General features: G+C 51.0%; 1 protein-coding gene across 10 annotated transcripts in view; it reads left to right on the top strand.

Moving 5' to 3' along the window:
* Positions 1-17567, top strand: part of TTLL11 (tubulin tyrosine ligase like 11) — a 240147-nt gene that overhangs the window by 181475 nt on the left and 41105 nt on the right. The window lies entirely within an intron of this gene.

Raw genomic sequence — 17567 nt, 5'->3', positions numbered from 1 at the left:
TTTCTGCCTCTTATCCTGAGGTCTCCCCGCCTCTCACTCTTCCCTGGGTTCCAGACTGGCTAGGATCCCATGGCAAAGTGACTTGGCATCTCTGGGCCTATTTTTCCTCACCTGCAAGGTGGAGATGACCCTTCATGGGGTTGCTGTGAGAATTAGATGGGTTCACACCCATCACTTGCCTGGCACCGAGTAAATTATCATTACACATCATTGCATAGCATTGCTCTTTCTTACGTCAGAACTCCCTGACTTTGGTAAAACAGCACAGACCTAACTAGAATCCATGCCCTAGCGCTTGTGGGCTGTGTGGCTTTGGGCAAGCCACTTGTAAAGTGGGCCCAATAATTTCTACCTGGCAGAGATGAGGGCAAGACTAAATAGGACCTGTGTTCAGGGTCCCCAGGGCAGGGCCTGGATGCCACAGTCCCTGATAAACAGCGGCTGATCCTGTACGGACACAAGATCATAGTTATGCAGGGAACAAATCAACCCAGTGACGCGACAAGTAAATTTCACATTCTTCTCTACTTCCGCACCATTTTATAGGCAGATACAGCTCTCCCTTCTGGTAGTTGAGGTGTCTGTAGAATCCTGAAATTACACCTTTGTGTTGGCTTCAGGAACAGGTCTGCATCTGATTTCTTTTACAAAGGAGATCTCTTCAGCCAAGCCTGAATAACAGTTATGGAGCTCCTGCTTGGCCCGGTCCCAAGCTGCTGCTGCTGCCAGAGAGTCAGAAACGAGACAGACAGCGGCCCTGTCTGCACAGAGCTGATTGATATTAGCCGAAAGAAGTGGCAAGGATATTGTCACAGCAAACTGCACTGGGAAATGGGAAACCTGGACTCTTCCTGACCTGTAAAGCCAGGAAACCTTGGAGAAACCACTCCCTGTCGCCAGAGCTCGGTCCGTGTCTACATACGGGAGGAGGACCACCCCCAGTCCCTGTGACTTGAAGCTCTTTCCTTTCTAACTGCATTGGTTGTGTTGCCCCGTCTCTCTCTCTCTCTCTCTCTCTCTCTCTCTCTGGAAGCAGTCTGCGGGGCATAGGGTGTTCAGGGGAAGCTGGACAAGAGTCACCGCCTTCTGTGCTATACAGACCTGGCCTTGGGGGCTTAGCGGTCAGGCAGGAGGGGCTTGACCCCATGGCATGCTGGGACTCCAGCCTCAAGATGGTGAGAAGAGGGAGGACACTGGGGCCATGCAGAGCCCGGAATGCAGAGACCTGGAGTAGGTTCTGGAGGCCAAGGCTAAAGCAGACTAATGGCAATGGGGCATGGCTCGCTCCAGACCCCCGCTGTGGGCTGGCGCTGCCTGGGTACCCCCACATCGTTCAGGCCTGACTCCCAAGGCGCACAGCAGCCAGGACAGGAAGAGGTGGCCTGTGAGGGCAGGTGCGTTCTGGCCTTCATCTGCCCACTCAAGGGGCGGGAGCCCCTCTCCTCGGATCAGATTCCTACCCCAAGGACAAAGGAGGAGAGGACAAGCTACTTGGAGGATCTCGCGAATCCTCATTTCCCCTTTGCCTGTGGGGCAACAGAGAAAGCGTCCCTGCGCCTCCCTGACTGCTGGTCTGCCTTCTGGTGCTCCGTCTATCTCATGCCAAGGCACGGTCTGCTCATTTCACATGGGATGCCGCACCCGTGCGTTCTTATCTTGGGCCGGAAGTGAGTCAAATCCAGCAAAGCTGCGTTCGGGTCCTGGGGATCATCGGTCTGTGTGCCGGCATAGCGTTTCCTCGTCAAACACTCGGTAGCCAACCCAAGTCAATTAACATGAGGAAGAAAAATTGCACGTTATCATTCAACTACTGCTGCATCCATATGCATGAGGCCGAGGGACCTGACTCCCTTGCAGAATTAAGATAACCTTTAGAGGGACGCATTTCTGAGAACTCCCTACCCACTCTCCCTGCCTGCTGCCCAAGCGCTCCCCTACAAGCCGGAGCAAATGTTGCTTCCGATCTGTGGCCGCCAAGGGAACGGCCCGGGCTGCCCACATGCCGTCCAAGTTCTTGAAGAGTTTGATGGGCTCCTGCCACTTAAGAAATTGGTCACATTTAGAAATATTCAGCTTCAGTGAACATGTCACTGCTGCGTATAGGAAAAACATACTATTATCTCTAGAGCTTGCCTGAAACAACAGGCTTGTTCCCGAAACAGATGTTTTGTGAAATCCACCGTGACAGGCTCATCAGAGCTGGAGAAGGGCCAGCACTTAGTTACCAGCCTTGCAAGGACACAGACATCCCTGCTGGCTTCTCGTTCATCCTCCACACCTGGGCTCCGAGGAGATCCTCCCCGTGGTTCTTCCTTCTGGCTCTTGGGTTCTGAAGTTAAAACATTTTACAAGCTTGATACTCTAGACAGAACTCAGTCAGCCAGGTGTGTCCTGGGGAGAACTTTTCCAAGGTAATGACTCAGGATATCTTAATTTGGTTCCACTAACATTTATTGAGGGCCTACTGTGTACCCGTGACCGTTCCGGCTGCTCTCAGTCACATTATCTCGCGGTTACTGGTAGGGTTGCCCATTTCAGAAATAGGTTGGTGTCCCAGGTCTGCCGAAACAACTCACCTGTTGGCCTCAAGCAACAGACAGGCGTTCTCTCGTGTTCTGAGGCTGGACAGCGTCAGCCGGGCTGCGCTCCCACCCTCCCGAGGCCCCCCCCGGGGCGACTCGCCCTCACCCCTGCCAGCTTGTGGTGGCTCCCCGCCTTTGCTGGCCTGTGGCCGTGTCACTCCAATCTCTGCCTCGTCTTCACACGGCCTCTTCTCCGCGTGTGTCTGTGTCAGATCTCGTCCCGCCTTTCTCTTCTCAGGACACCTGTCCCTAGATTGAGGGCCTACTCGAAACCCGGGATAGTCTCCTCTCGAGAGCCTTAATTTGATTACACCTGTAAAGACCTTTTCCAGATGAAATCACATTGCCAGATTCTGGGGGTTAGGGCCACTATTCAGCAAGCTACAGACCTCTAGGTATTTTCTGGTTGTTTCCCCAAAGTCACACAATGAGAAAGTGTCACAGCGGGAGGTAAACCTGGGCTGGCTGGCTCTGAGCTCAGACCCTCGGTCAGGTCCTCACCCCTGAGACTCTGTGATGCAAAACATGGGCAACGGGCCCTGCTCTTAAGAAACTACAGCTACGTGGGAAGGAGCTTTGCGTGTTGGTTATGAATGAGGCTCTTGTGTCCAGCCGATCCTTATGACCTTGGGCAAATTATGTCACTGCACTCATGTCTCAGAGGAAAATGCCTTATGCCGAGAATGGGAATCATATTAAGAATAATAATAGCCTCACACGGCTGTGGTGAGGATCAGATGAGAGAAGGCGCTTAGCCCACAGGCATGGAGTCAGCAAGATCCCAGACGCCCTGACCCCGCAGCCTCTGCGGTTAAGCACCGTGCTCCCTGCTCCCACTCCCCAGAAGCTTTGAATCAGAGCCTCTGAATAGAAAAGGGATTGTGTACAGGTCCCCAGGAACCCAGGTGAGGAAGATGGAGAAGCCAAAGCTGACTTTGGGGTTTTGAGCTTGGCTCACTTAGCGGAAGGAGCTGCCAAAAACAGCATGGGTGGAAATGGCAAGAAGCAGGTTTGTTGGGGGGCCGGGGAACAAATCGTGCTCAGCTTGGATGCAAGCGGGACACCTGGGTGGATTTCACTGGCAAGTGCTGGACTTGGAAGGTGACTTTTAAAAGCGCCCCAGAGCTTAAGAGTAAGGGAAAGAACTGAATCTGTTTGGCAAATTCAAGCGCTATCACAGATTAAGCTTCTCAGGGGGCAGAGAGCAAGCGAGCAAAGACGAAGTGAAAGTCTCGGTACTCACTGCTTCGTGGTCACAGCACTCAATTTTCTCACCTGTAAAATGGGCACATGCTTGTTTCTTCCCAAGCGGTTGCTCTGGTGGCAATGGATGCCAGATGGGAAATTACTCCATACGTTGGGGGTTGAACCACAGCTAGTGGCAGTGGGTGCCGGCATCAGCCACCTTTTCCCAGACACCGAGCCTGGCAGGAGAGGCGCCCGGGGGTCTCCCCGTCTCTGCGTCATGGCTGAAGAAGCAAGAACTGTTCATTCACCAGGTTGGAACGGGCCTTCTGCCGGGCTCCACGTCTATCCATGATCACCAAAGGAACTCCAGCAACAACTTGAATTTCCCCGTTCCCCGGGCAACAGGTACACTTCTGCCAGGGTTTTCGTGTTTCAGAAAACCAGCTGAGGGTACCACTCGCAGTGCTTCTGTTCAATGTATGCTCACCTGGACCCCCCCCCACGTGTCCCCCTGGCCGTGTACCCTGGACCCCCCCCACGTGTCCCCCTGGCCGTGCACCCTGGACCCCCCTCCCACGTGTCCCCCTGGCTGTGCTTGCCTGGACCCTCCCCCCACGTGTCCCCCTGGCCGTGCACCCTGAAACCCCCTCCCACATGTCCCCCTGGCTGCGCTTGCCTGGACCCCCCCCCCCCCCACGTATCCCCCTCCCCATCTCATAGGGATTTGCAGGACAGGGTAGGTCAGTGACGTTGCCATGACAACCAAGGAAGAGGCCAGCTCTGACTTCAGCTCCAGGAGGTGCTTGTTAGCGGGGAAACTAAAAGATAGGCTTTCTCTTGTTTTCTTTTTTTGGGGTGCGGGGCGCCCGCCCCATTCCTCTTGGCACAGAAACCTTTCACTTCCGCCAGGTGAGCTGGTCAATTGAGGATATTTAACTCATTTGAACGGGCGCCCGGAGAAACCACTGGGAAAGAAGTGTCCGTGTGCCGTGTCCGGGATGTTGTGTCACAAAAAGCACACTGCTCCTTAAGGCTGCCCCTCAGGGGGGGCTGGCAAGTGGGCGCAGCAGCCTCTAGACCCCGGTCTGCACGTCTCCACATCTGTGGGATTTTTAAGCTGTCTTACACTGAGGGCCAGCCATCTGTCTGGCATTCTACGGGGTTCTTTACATTTGGTATTCCATTTGGTTCTCACCAACCCCCTGTGTGTTTAGTATTATTGTCACCATTTTGCAAATGAAGAAACCGGGACTCAGAGAGGCTAAGTACCTTCCCCGAGGCCACTCAGCTGGTAAGTGGCAGTGCTGGAGCTCAGCCCCAGGCCCGCTTGATGTGTAATCCCCACAACTGCTGCCGTCCCGCCACCCTGCCTTAACCTTGTACTTGAACCTATGCAGTCTCTCTCGAGCTATCAGGGAGGCATCATCTAAAAAATGTGCCACGATAACTAAACATTTAGCACTTCTGCGAGAAACACCACTGCACACAGTCTGGATGTCTGCTTGGGGAATTGTGCAGTGACAAGAGAAATTAATACTTTAATGGATTTTGACAACAACTCTATGTTAGGGGAATTCAAATGGCGTGGAGAAAAAAGTTAGGCTTTCTCTCTGGACCTGGTTGCTAATATGCATATGCCTAATTTATTAGCCGTGTTGTAAAAAAAAAAAAAAAAAAAATCTCATTTTGTGAGGACCGAAGTTCTTGGAGGGATGGAATGCTACGGACTGGAGGAGGCAGTTAATTCTTCCTGGCTGGGCTTCAGCTGACCGGAAGTCCCTGATTGTTGTTTGACATTTCGTTCGCACTCACTGTGCTGCAGCCAGGACGCTAGCCTTTTGTTTCATGTCACCCTACCGAATGCCTCCACACCTCTGTGAGGGGGTTGCTGTAGTCCATCACCATCTTACAGAAGAGAAACAGAGGCCGAGCCTAACGCAACTTCCCCAAGGCCATACGGGTAGGAAGTGAGCGGAGCCAGGATGGCTGTTATTCTTATTGCCATTAATTCTTATTGTTGCACTATTACCCTTAAAACAAAACAAAACAAAACAAAAAAATGGCTTTCTAGGACCTGAAGCTGCAAATGACACGCAGAGGTCACCCTGCCCGTTTTCTTGCCTATGGCAAAATTACACCAAATTCTTCACGTTATTTGTCTTAAAGAATGCTTTTCTTACACAGTCATCTACGAGCGAGCGTACCTTTTCTTTTGCATTGCCTATGAGATGTAGAGTACTATTAGGGGAACAAAAATGGGTTCTATTTTCGGCAAACTCACAGTCTATGGGGGAGAGAGGCCACAGACTTCCACGGCTGTAATATAAGTTTAGAAGATGATTGATTGCACAGGAGAGGAGCAAATGAGGTGCTGTGGGAAATCCAGAGGAGAGTATATCTGGTGGGAGGGACGAGGGGGGCTGTGGGTGGGTTGGCACCTGAAGTGAGCTCGGCAAGGTGTGCGGGATTGGGGCCTGGATGTTGGGGGGGGGGGCGGCGGGGAGCAGGGCACAGGCATCCGGGCAGTCATCTCTGGGTGTGAATGGGAGGGCCTAGGGAGCCCAGGGGGCGGGGGGTGAGGCAGGGAGCAGGTGAAGGACAGAGGCTTAAAGGACACTCTACCACCAGGAGGGAAAAAAGACAGAAAACAGAAAACCACCAGGGCATGGGCACAGAAGCCAGGAAATGAGAGTTCCAGAAAGCGTGGTCAAAGCGTCATCAGATGCTATGAAGAAGCTGAACTGGAGAAAGACCGAGGTCGGTGGCGATCAGGAGGGTCATGGTAACCCCAGGAAGAGCCGTGCGTTTGAAGCAGTGGGAGCAGAAAGGCAGTGGAAGCTCGCTCAGTACCGAGACCAGGAGCGCATCGAGCACCCAGAGTGACCTTCTCTAGGCCACGCCCTGCTGCACCAGGGCTCAGACTGCAGTGTCCTCACAGAGGGTCAGCAGAGAGCCCCCTTGGCACTGGAGAACGCCGATGGAGGCCTAGAAAGAACAAGGTCTTGAGAGTCAGAGCCAGATTACCAGATGCGACCATTCAGAGGCAGGTGACCTTGAGGACTTCATGTAACCTGAGCTTAGCTTGGTAACAGCTAACACTTATTGAGTGCTTACTGCATGCCAGGTATGGTTCTAAATGCTCTACGTATATGTATTAGCCCGTTTCGTTTTCACAATGATGCTGTGACGTAGGTAGAATTATTATCCCCATTACACAGATAAAGACACCAAGGCACGAGCATGTTAAGAGACTCTTCCAAAGCCACCAAGCTAGTGAGCAACAGGGCCAGGATTCCAACCCAGGCATTCTGCTTCCAGAATATCTCCATCTTAATATCTCTATCTTAAGGTCTCGTGTGGCTTAACCAGGGTAATTAACGTACAGAAGGGTTCCTGGCCCATAGGAGGGGCTCAGTAGGAGTTATCCCTCTTACCCCCTGACCACGTAGGAATACAAACTCTGGGCACCCTTGCCTGAGAAAGGTTGTGGGATCAGCCCCATAAGGCCTCACTCACGTTAGTGAAAACCGCAAACAGCACGACACACACAAAGACTGCCTCAAAAAGTGGGATACACACGCCTTGAGCCCCTGGGACACGAATGAAGATAGTTCTGTGTTCGACACCCTCACTGCGGGTTGACCAGCCAGCTGTAAGGCAGTCCTGGGTGGGGAGGACCCCCGAGGGCAAATCAGGGACAGGTGAAATCCACCAATCAAGCAGATTTCATCCAAAATTTAAGGGGGAAGGATATTCGGCCTGGGATATGCCCACTGAATCCCTGGGTACCTGGTGTTCACCGGGCACATATACAGTATACAAAGGAGAACTAGGAGCACCACAAAAAAGGAGCTGCATTTGGATAAAATTGAAAGCCAAAAAGAATTACAGTCTAAGCAAAGGATAACTTCTACACATGGTTTCCCCCACTTATCGTCTGTGTTCACACAGGCCTATACTTTGGTGCAGAACTGTGTTTAAACACTAAAACGCTTTGTGTTGCAGACAGGCGCTGAGTGTGTAATTAAAAGGATCCCTTCATTAGCAGAACTAGACAATGAAAGCTCAAGTTGGCCTTTTCTGCTAATTTTGGAGGTGGTAAAACAGAGGCTAATACAACCACTGATTACAATCGTCACATAGACGGTGCCTTGCCGTTGCCACCAGGAAATCTTGGCTCCTCCTGTAGATAGACAGGCTCTTCCCATAGCTGGGAGGGACAAAGAGAAGGGATGCATTCTGGCAACGGACGTGGAGGGGTGTGGCAGTGGCGGTGTTAAAAACGTGACCCCGGGTTCCGGGCCCAGCCCCATCACTTAGGCAGCTGACTTAACCTCCCAACGCCTCAGTATCCTCAGATGTAAACTCGAGTTAATAACTGCGTCTAATTAACTAGACTGTTGTAAGAACTCAGTGAAACAATGCCCGTCTGTATTCGCCGTCCGATGTTTTGAGCACCTACTGTGTGTCCGGAACGGTGTCAGAAGAGAGATTCATACGTGAGTGACAGCAGGGCCCGCCCTCCCGTGACTCGCAGTCTAGGGAAGGAGACAGGTGTCAGAGACAGTCATACCAACAGCCATTTGGGTATGATGGCGACAAAAGGAATGCAGACCGTGGGCTCTGCTCTGGGCAGGGTAGAGATGAAACGCTCAATACTTACATCTTGGGATGAGCATGAGGATGATGACGATGTACAGAGAGTCCAGAAGGTTTTAGGGAAAGGAATGGCTGCTTCCAGCTCCAAAGGCTGAGGAAAGCTTTTTGGAAAAGGCGATGTGAAGTCTACAATGTGAAGGACGAGTTGTTTTCGCGTGGATAATTTCGGAAAGAACGTTTACAAAGAAGGGGAAGAGCGTGGAGAGGGGGAGGTGAGGTAGGCAAAGTAGCCCCCCACCCCACGCCAGTGCTCTGCTCACGAGGAGGGAGGGCCCGGTCGAGGGCCCCTGGGGCAGCCAGTGTGGGCCAGGCGCGACGAAAATCAGGAAATCCTTCTCCGGGTTCCTGTGAAAAGTTGAGCACTAGCCCAATCATCCACAGAAAGATGGTGGCCAACCACCGGGTCGGGTTAAAGACGGGACAATGTAGCCCTTTGGTGGAGGCGGGGGGTGGGGGCGAGTGGAGGGGGGTGTGGAGGAAGAATTCTCCTCCCTGCCTGCCAGGGTGGCCTCCACGGTCCGAAGCCTTTCATTCAGAATTCGAACTTTGGCCACTCTGGCATTTCAGTTTAGCGGTGGTTTGGTTTTTGTTGTTGTTGTTGTCCCCTTTCCTTCTTCCTTTTTTAAATGCTTTGGACAGGAAGCCAGGAGAACTGGGTCTGCCTTTGCCAACACCTCTCGCTGGCCACCTCACCCCAAGCAAGTGTCTGCCTCAACTTCCCCGTATCGTTCAAGAGAAAAATGGGACGCAATGACCGCCAGGGCCCCTGCTAACTCCACGGTTTAACTTTTTCTTTATGGGGGGAACAGCAGTGATTTTGTGACGTTTCTCTGTGCGTTATTTTGTGACATTAGTCATCCTCAGTAGAGAACCAGGGTGTCAGGTGAGGGGCAGTTTTCCAGTGAGGTCTGAGAAGATGAGACTCATACGGGGGATGTATTTAGGGCGAGACGAGAGGCCGGGTGCAGCTTGCAGTGAGATTTCCCGCTCAGAGAGCAGGAGGGCAGTCTAGTGTCTAGTAATGTGAGCTGGGGGCAGAGCAAACCGTCAGAAAGTGGTTAAAGAAACCCCGTAGCCTCCGGAGTTCCCAGAGATGTGTGCTGATCTCTCCCACTGAGCCTGGTGACCAGACAGTGAGCCTCTGGAGATGATGGCGGGAGATCAAGTTGGTGATTATAATCACAGCGGCTAACAGGTACTGAGGCGCCGTGCCAAGCACGATGCATCCACTTTCTCTGTAATCACATCAGCCCGGTAGGTTAGGTGCCATTATTATTCCCATTCTTTGTAAGAGGAAGCTGAAGGTTTCCTTGAGGTTGTATGACTTGCCCGAGGTCGCCCGGCTCCAGAGGGCAGAGCCGGGACTCCAGGGGAGCAGCAGGCTGGTGCCCTGTGGCGAGGAGCTGCCTGGCATCACCCCTCCCTGGCCCACGTGACAGTGCGCCTCATTGGCTCTAACTGCCCAAGACAAAGAGAGCGAGAGCGACGGCAAGATGCTGGCTGTGTGCGGAAGGGCGGAGCAGAGAGAGCCCTGTTAGGAAAGAAGCGTATTGCGCGGTCTGTCAGTTCCTTCATCCGGAAAATGAGAGGGCCGAGCCCCGTGACCCTTGACGGCCCTTCCCGCTCTGAAATAGCATGCGCTCTGGGTCTGTGGGGATGGGGGCACTGGAGTAAGTCCTCATGTTTGTCCTTTTGTTAAGTCGGGGCCTGGCAGGAAGATGGTCCTGTGGCAACCCCAGCCTGGGGGCTCTGGGAACTCGTCCCCAGCAGTGACTGAGACCCGGTCTGCCGCTGTCGCCACTGGGGCCCTTGTCAATTCACATACGCGACAAACGCCGTGCATCGGTGACTCATGTGAACCTGTAATGGTAATATAGGGATTCATTTGTTCGGCAACGGGGACCAGCCCCATCCAGATACGTGCTGGTTACTCCCGCGTCGTCCCATTGAGGTCAGTTACGAGCCCCCAAGCAGATCCGTCTGGATGCTTCATAGGGAGGCTGTGTGTTTGATCCTAAGCAATGCAACAGTCCTGGGCTAGGCTTGGACGGGGTGCCCTCGCAGCCACGCTCCCTCATAGGCTGCATGACATCCCAGAAGTAAGAGACTTCCCTCCACCGTCAGGGAGGAGAACGTGTGTCTAGAGAAGGTGCGTAACTACAATGAGTTGTAGCGTGACAGGGTGGAGAGCGCCTGGGCTTTGAACCCAAACAGACCCAGGTTCAAATCCTCACTCTCAGCCATGTAATAGCTGAGTGACCTTTGCAAAGTAGTGTAACCTCTCTGAAGCTAATTTTTCTCATGAGTAAAATGGGGCCACTGATAGTACGTAAGTCATAGGATCATTGCCAGGCTCAAACGAGATGTTACCCGTATCCCGCCTGACTCTCGGGCACTCAGTGCCTGGTAACTCCTCGTGTGTGAAAGGGCATCGTGCGCCAGTTAGAAACAAGGATGCTAGCACCTGCCTGCCTGGGTTTCTAACCCGGGTTTCTAACCGGAATTAGACTGTATCTTCATACCTCAGTTTCCTCATCTGTAAAATGGGCATAATAATAACACCTACTTTGTAGGATTGAATCAAGGTTAAGTTTGCTTTAAACTGCTGTACCTGGCACATAGTAAGTGCTGCCAATATCCGATATCGTCACCATTGTGTTTATTGCTGTTCCTGTCACGCCGTGCTGGGGAAAGAAGTGATCCAGGCAGGTGGCCGTGGCCAGGTGAGCCCTCAGAAGAACATTGCGTGGAGGGGGACAGGTAGGCCCAGCCTGGGCCTTACAGGGACTGGAGCATCGGACAGAGTTCCCTCCCTGAGTACTTTGCCTCATCAATTTGGAAACACCTGCCTCGCCCGCTCTATCATCTACCGCCTTCTGTTCAAATAGCATCGCATCACCATCAAGCAAATGGGGCCCTGCGATGGCAGAGATTCATCAAGTGACAGAGCTGGGCTACGTGGCAGTTCCGTTTATTTTTAGTGACTTCACCCTCCAGCTCTTTAAATTAGCTGCTGGGCTAATTTAAGGCGCTTCTTTGGTACACGGTTAGCAGTTTCTTTAGGAATGACAATGCGCAGTTAAATCCCCAAGTGACTGTGGGGACAGGTCTCGGTCAAATGGCAGGGAAAGGAGCCTGCTTACCTCGGTGCAGCACCACCACTGCCCACGAGGCTCTCCTGCCAACCCACGGATTGCCCAGCAACACGATCCAGGGTGTTCTCTCCCTTTCTGACCCCCATGGTCAAGCCGTTGCCAAATCCACCCTCTTTCACCTAGAACCAGCGATCCTTAGATCTTAGCCTGCCTTGGAATCACCCATGAGGCTTTGCTAAACAGATTGCCTGGCCCACTCACGAAAGTTTCTGAGTCCACAGGCCTGGGATAGGGCCAAGGATTCATATTCCTAACAAGATCTCAGGTGATGCTGATCCCGGTTGGCCGGGGATGTACGCTTTCAGAATGATTGACCTGGAATATTCCAGTAGCTTCCTAACACCGTCCAGTCCCCTGCCTCGATTCAGGACTCGTGCTGCTGGCAGGCTCATTCACCTTCACCACACTTCTGATTTTGCCACTCCCCTCCCCTAAATCCACCACTCCTGATCTCCGGCACTACCAAATCCAAACACCCTTGTCTCACATCCTAGATCCTATGAGACCTAGACACCCCCACCAGCTTCCTGCTCCTATTCCCACCCCTTCCCCTTCATGCATACTACCCAGCAAACCAACCTCCTTCCATATGTTCTAGGTCCCACTCTGCATGTTCGACTGGCCACTTCCGCCTTACTCACTCATTGTTTATGGATGGGTCTTGTCTCCCCCCCCCCCCCCCCAACGTGGTCACGTGCTTCTGGGGTGGTAAGAACTGTGTCCACCTCACCGAGGCCCCTGGGACAGGGAAGTCCTCGGACAAATAAAATTACCGAAGGGCTGCTTAACTAAAAATGGTGACTATTTCTCTGAGAGACTTGGCGCACTTTCTCCGACACTGGAATTTGACCTTGCTTTATCTACCTTCCGATTTGGTTGCTTTCTGGGGCTGTTATGGAGCGTCTGCCTAAGGAAAAAAGTCTTTGGTTGGATTTAAATCCAATTAGCACAAGAACAATACAGTGAGCTAAGCACGGAATGTGTAGTGGTATAGTCCGAAGTATGAATTCTGATTCCACTACTGATTTGTGAGGTTGGGCAATTATTCTGGTTCTCTGGGTCTTGGACTTTTAATCTGTAAAATGGCACCTACCTCGTAGTTTCCGCCTACCTCGTAAAATTGTTACGAGAAACAAATGAGGTACTAGAAGCAAGTTGCTGGGCCCAATGCTTGATGTACAGTAGGTCCCCAATACATAGCAGGCAAAATAAAAGTTAGGTGGTTTTTCACAAGAGTTTTAATAAAAAAGAATCCCATTTTATTTGAAAAGCGATAATAGATAAAACACTCCAGAATTTTAATGAATCAAGGATATACCAAATTCAATAAAAAAAAAAAAAAAAAGAAATTACCCCAAAGGACTAGTAAGCTTGATTTATGTTTTCTTTACCAGTCACTTTTATTTCATAAACCCGCCGTTTCCATTAAAATGCTATTAAGTAAAAAGAGGATTTTACAGTATTTGTGATAACTCGGATCTCGATGTGATCATTGGAATTAGCTCAAGCAAAGATACCATTTCTCACTGTTTTATCTCTTCTTCTGTATCAGCTACATCTTTACGGCCTTCTTCCAGTTGAGTAAAACACTCCCCCCTAAATTTGTGGTTTTGAGTCCATGAAAATTGTATCTGTGGCTTAGAAGGCCCTTGTCATCTTGAGCATATTAATTGGGATTCAGGAAGGAAGGGAAGCGGTAGTCAGCCAGTAAACACAGCAGCCCTTGAAAGAATGTGAAGGGCTCACGTAAAGGAGAAAAAAAAAAAAAAACCACTCCATCTGCGAGGCTCTGGGGCAGAACCTGTGGCAGGCTGAGGACGCTGGCGAGAGGCCTCCTCTGACATGCATATCAGCGGGAAAGCCTGCCCAGCCCAAGAGGTCCCCTGGAGGTGGTGGGGTCCCCGTCGCCAGAGCAACCCAAGCAAAGGCCACCACCCTGGACCATCTGCTAATTAAGTGACCCACTCATGGTAGTGGCCTTATCTGCCCGGGATTGAAGTTTCTTCTCTGAAATGGCATTGTCATGGAAATGTTCTGGAACTAGATAAGAGGTGATGCGTACCCAACACTGTGAATGTGCTAAATGCCACCAAATTGTGTGCTTTAAAGTGATTAAAATGGCACCTTTTACGTTGCATGCATTAGACCACACGCCAAAAAATGGATGGCGTCATTGCACAGAAGGACCTCCAAGTCTGCTGCTAGCTGTGATGTGTCCTGTTTCTGAGAGGGAGCACATTCACTTAGGGACCGATCACCACATTCCATTTAGTCACAGACAGGCCATGTTGGGGCACCCGGATGGCTTCAGACATGCGCCTGACTCTTGATTTCAGCTCAGGTCATGATCTCATGGTTCGTAAGTTTGAGCCCCGCATCGGGCCTTGCGCTGAGCGTGGAACCTGCTTGGGATTCTCTCTGCCTCTGCCCCCACCCCCCAACCTCCCTCTCTTAAATAAATAAAATTTTTTTTTAAAATAGGCCATGTAGACAGTCAATAGCCAACTGAAGGGGGCGGCTAATTAAATTATGGTTTGGCTTTAATACCGAATATTTCACATCCGTGAGAAATTACCTTCGTGAAAACGTGTTTAATGCCACAGGAAGATACTCTGGATGTGGGGCGCCTGGGTGGCTCAGTCGGTTAAGCGTCCGACTTCAGCCAGGTCACGATCTCGCGGTCCGTGGGTTCGAGCCCCGCGTCAGGCTCTGTGCTGACAGCTCAGAGCCTGGAGCCTGTTTCAGATTCTGTGTCTCCCTCTCTCTGACCCTCCCCCGTTCACGCTCTGTCTCTCTCTGTCTCAAAAATAAATAAGATGTTAAAAAAAAAAAAAAAAAGATACTCTGGATGTAACTTAAAGTGTGAAAAGAAGGATTTACACTATATGCAATGTGATCCTAACTTCGTAACTATAGATAAGAAACCAAAACATAGTGGTCTTTATCCCTGAGCTGTGGGTGACAAATGATTTCGATTCTTTTATACGTCCTCAAAATGTCTGCAAAGAGCATGGATGACCATTATACTCTAAAAACAAACAAAAAACAACCCAACTATTTAAAATACAACATAAATAACAGTACTTTGGATTCTGTGGCCCACCCTGTGAACCATGCTGTGCTTTCTAACAGTAGAGGGGCAACGAACGAGCCCTGGTTAGAAGGGCTGATTTACAATCCTGGTTCAGCTGTGACAAACCTTGCTGGAGCTCGGTTTCTTACCCAGAACAGAAGGCATAAGAGTAACAGTCACCTCGGGGCGACTGGGTGGCTCAGTCAGTTAAGCATCGACTTCAGTTCGGGTCATGATCTTGCAGTCCATAAGTTCAAGCCCTGCGTCGGGCTCTGTGCTGACAGCTCAGGGCCTGGAGCCTGCTGCAGATTCTGTGTCGCCCCCTCTCTCTGCCCCTCCCTGGCTCACGCTCTGTCTCTCTCTGTCTCTCGAAGAGTGAATAAACATTAAAAGATAAAAAAAATTTTTTTTTTCAAAGAGTGACAGTCACCTCACAGGGCTGCGTGAAGAGCCAGCGAGGTACTGGAGATAGGACGGCTGATTGAAGGGTTCTCGGAGCTCTCTTCATTGTCACAGAGCATAGTCAAACTGTTCGTTTCCAAACCTTCCCTCGGCCAAAAACCTAATGAGTACTTAGCAAGTCAGCAACTGCCACTTCTCCAGTAATTTAAGAGCTAATTTCCAGAACACCACTACTCTTTCCTCATCTGTCTTCCTGTAACCTTCGTGTGGAAACATGTCATTTCACCTGAAAAGTAACCACTGACTTTTATGTACTGTCCTGAAATTCAAGGAGATGATGATAAAACCAGCTTAGCTGAAAGGAGATTGTTCAGTGTCCCACCCAAGAGCATGTGCTTCTCAGGAGAAATCCTGGTGAGATTGAGCATTTGTTTCCCCAGAACCATCCACACGACTGAACTTCAAAAGGGGGTTGTTTTCCTGGGGGCGCCTGGGTGGCTCAGTCGGTTGAGCGTCTGATTTTGGCTGGGGTCATGATCCCGTGACTAGTGAGTCCGAGCCCTGCACAGGGCTTGCTGCTGTAGTGCAGAGCCTGCTTTGGACCCTCTGTCCCTCCCCCCACCTCAAAATAAACATTAAAAAAAAAAAAAAAAAAAAAAGAGCTGGTGTACAAAGCATCATAACCTTGGTATCTTACTTGAGGCATGGCTTGCCATTAAAAGCAAACTTGCCCACTTCAACAAATTCAACGAAACTTTTCACAAAAGCCAAAAGCGTTCCAGGTCCTGTAGAGATAGAGTTGAATGAGATGTGGTAAGAGGGACTGGTCTACAGACAAATGCAGTGGCACTTGACCAGAGGAACAAAGAAGCAAGTCCAAGGAACAGGAGTGGAGCATGGAAAGAGTCACTGGTGTGGTCAAGGAGACATCTGAGCTGGTTCTGGAAGTGGACCAGAAGAAATGTGCCGGGCAGCCAGGGCCAGGGGAAGACCTCAAAGGCCAAGGAAGGCAGGTACAAAGATACCAAGACGACCCAACTTGGTGACTGGTGGTGAGCTCACAAGTGGGAACACAGGGGATATGGCCATTTAATAAAGAAAATTGTAGACAGTGGCCTTGAGCTCAATACCATGTGACGTGGTTGGAATTTTCCTGGATCAGTCAGCCAGTTGGGCAGTATGTACTGACCAAGTACAGCCTGCTCAGGGTTGTCTCAGGAATGGATGCACACGTGGAAAAGGTCACACCTGGCCCTGGACCAGCTGTGGGCAGGACAGCAGGCAGGAGAGAGAGCTGAGCTGCAAGGAAGGGCAGAGAGAGGCACCAGCTGTGGAGGAGAGCCGGGGTGCAGTGGGCCCCAAGTCTCCGGTCCGGGCCAGACCACCTGGCAACAGGGGAGCGTGCAGGGAGCACCCCAGGCCTATCTAGGGGTAGTGATAGGAAATGAGGAGGGAGGACGGAGAAGAAATCGAGAAGGGCCTTGAGCGCCAGAATGAAAAGGATGGGCTTCATTGTAGGCACTCGGGAATCCCTAAAGAGTTGTAGTAAGGGACAACCCAGCCAGGTTTGCTTTAGAAGAGGTGCCTCAGGGGACACGGGGTGGGGGGGGGGTGGGGCTGAGTCAGTTGAGCGTCCGACTCCTGATTTCGGCCCAGGTCATGATCCCAGGGTCGTTGTATCGAGCCCCGCTTTGGGCTTCACGTGGAGCCTGCTTAAGATTTTCTCCTTCTGACCCTTTCCCTGCTCATGGTCTTTCTCTCCTCTCTCTCTCTCTGTCTCTCAAAAAAAAAATTTAATTAAAAAAAAAGAGGTGTCTCAGGTGCCAGTGTCTATGGGTCTATGGATGGGAAAGGCTGGAGGCGGTTGCTATGGTCCAGGGGAGAGCCCACAAGACCCAGGTTGGGGAGAGCAGAGCTCCCCAGTCAGGAAGTACTGAGGAGGTAGGCCTGGCATTTATCCTGACATTTTCTGCTTGGGTAGCTGGCAGATGGGGGTGACGGTCAAGGAGATGGGGAGTGTAGATTTGGGGTGAGGGAAATGGGCGGGTGTTTCAGCCTGGGGTGACTGGGGCCCGTCCTGAAGGTGCAGCAGGTGATGAATATGTGGGTCTGGACGTGACAAGAGCATTCCAAGCCAGAGGGGGCTATCTGGGAGTTTTAGCTGTGACTTTTCTTGACTCTCAGAATAATTTCAGAATAAATTATCCAGACTCTGGGATCACAACATGATAATCATGTTCTTTTGTGTTTTTTTTTGTTTTTTTTTTTTGTATGAGTTCCAAATAAGAAAATAGTTAAGCCAGAAAACGTAATTGTGCCTATTCCTAGAATTGGGTAACTGATGTATCTTTGCAAATTGTTCATTGAACTGTGCTTCTGGCTTCTTGCCAGCCCTCAATTAGATTTTTTATATTTCTTAATTATTCAATTACTACCCACAAGTAGGAGTTTGAAATCAAACCTAGGCTGCTCTGTAATAGAGTACTCTCTTGAATCACGAGTATGGTA

Source organism: Puma concolor, chromosome D4, assembly GCF_028749965.1.
Source record: "Puma concolor isolate L17-30 chromosome D4, mPumCon1.1.hap2, whole genome shotgun sequence".
Taxonomy (NCBI): domain Eukaryota; kingdom Metazoa; phylum Chordata; class Mammalia; order Carnivora; family Felidae; genus Puma; species Puma concolor.
This window is presented reverse-complemented; position numbering and strand designations above follow the sequence as displayed.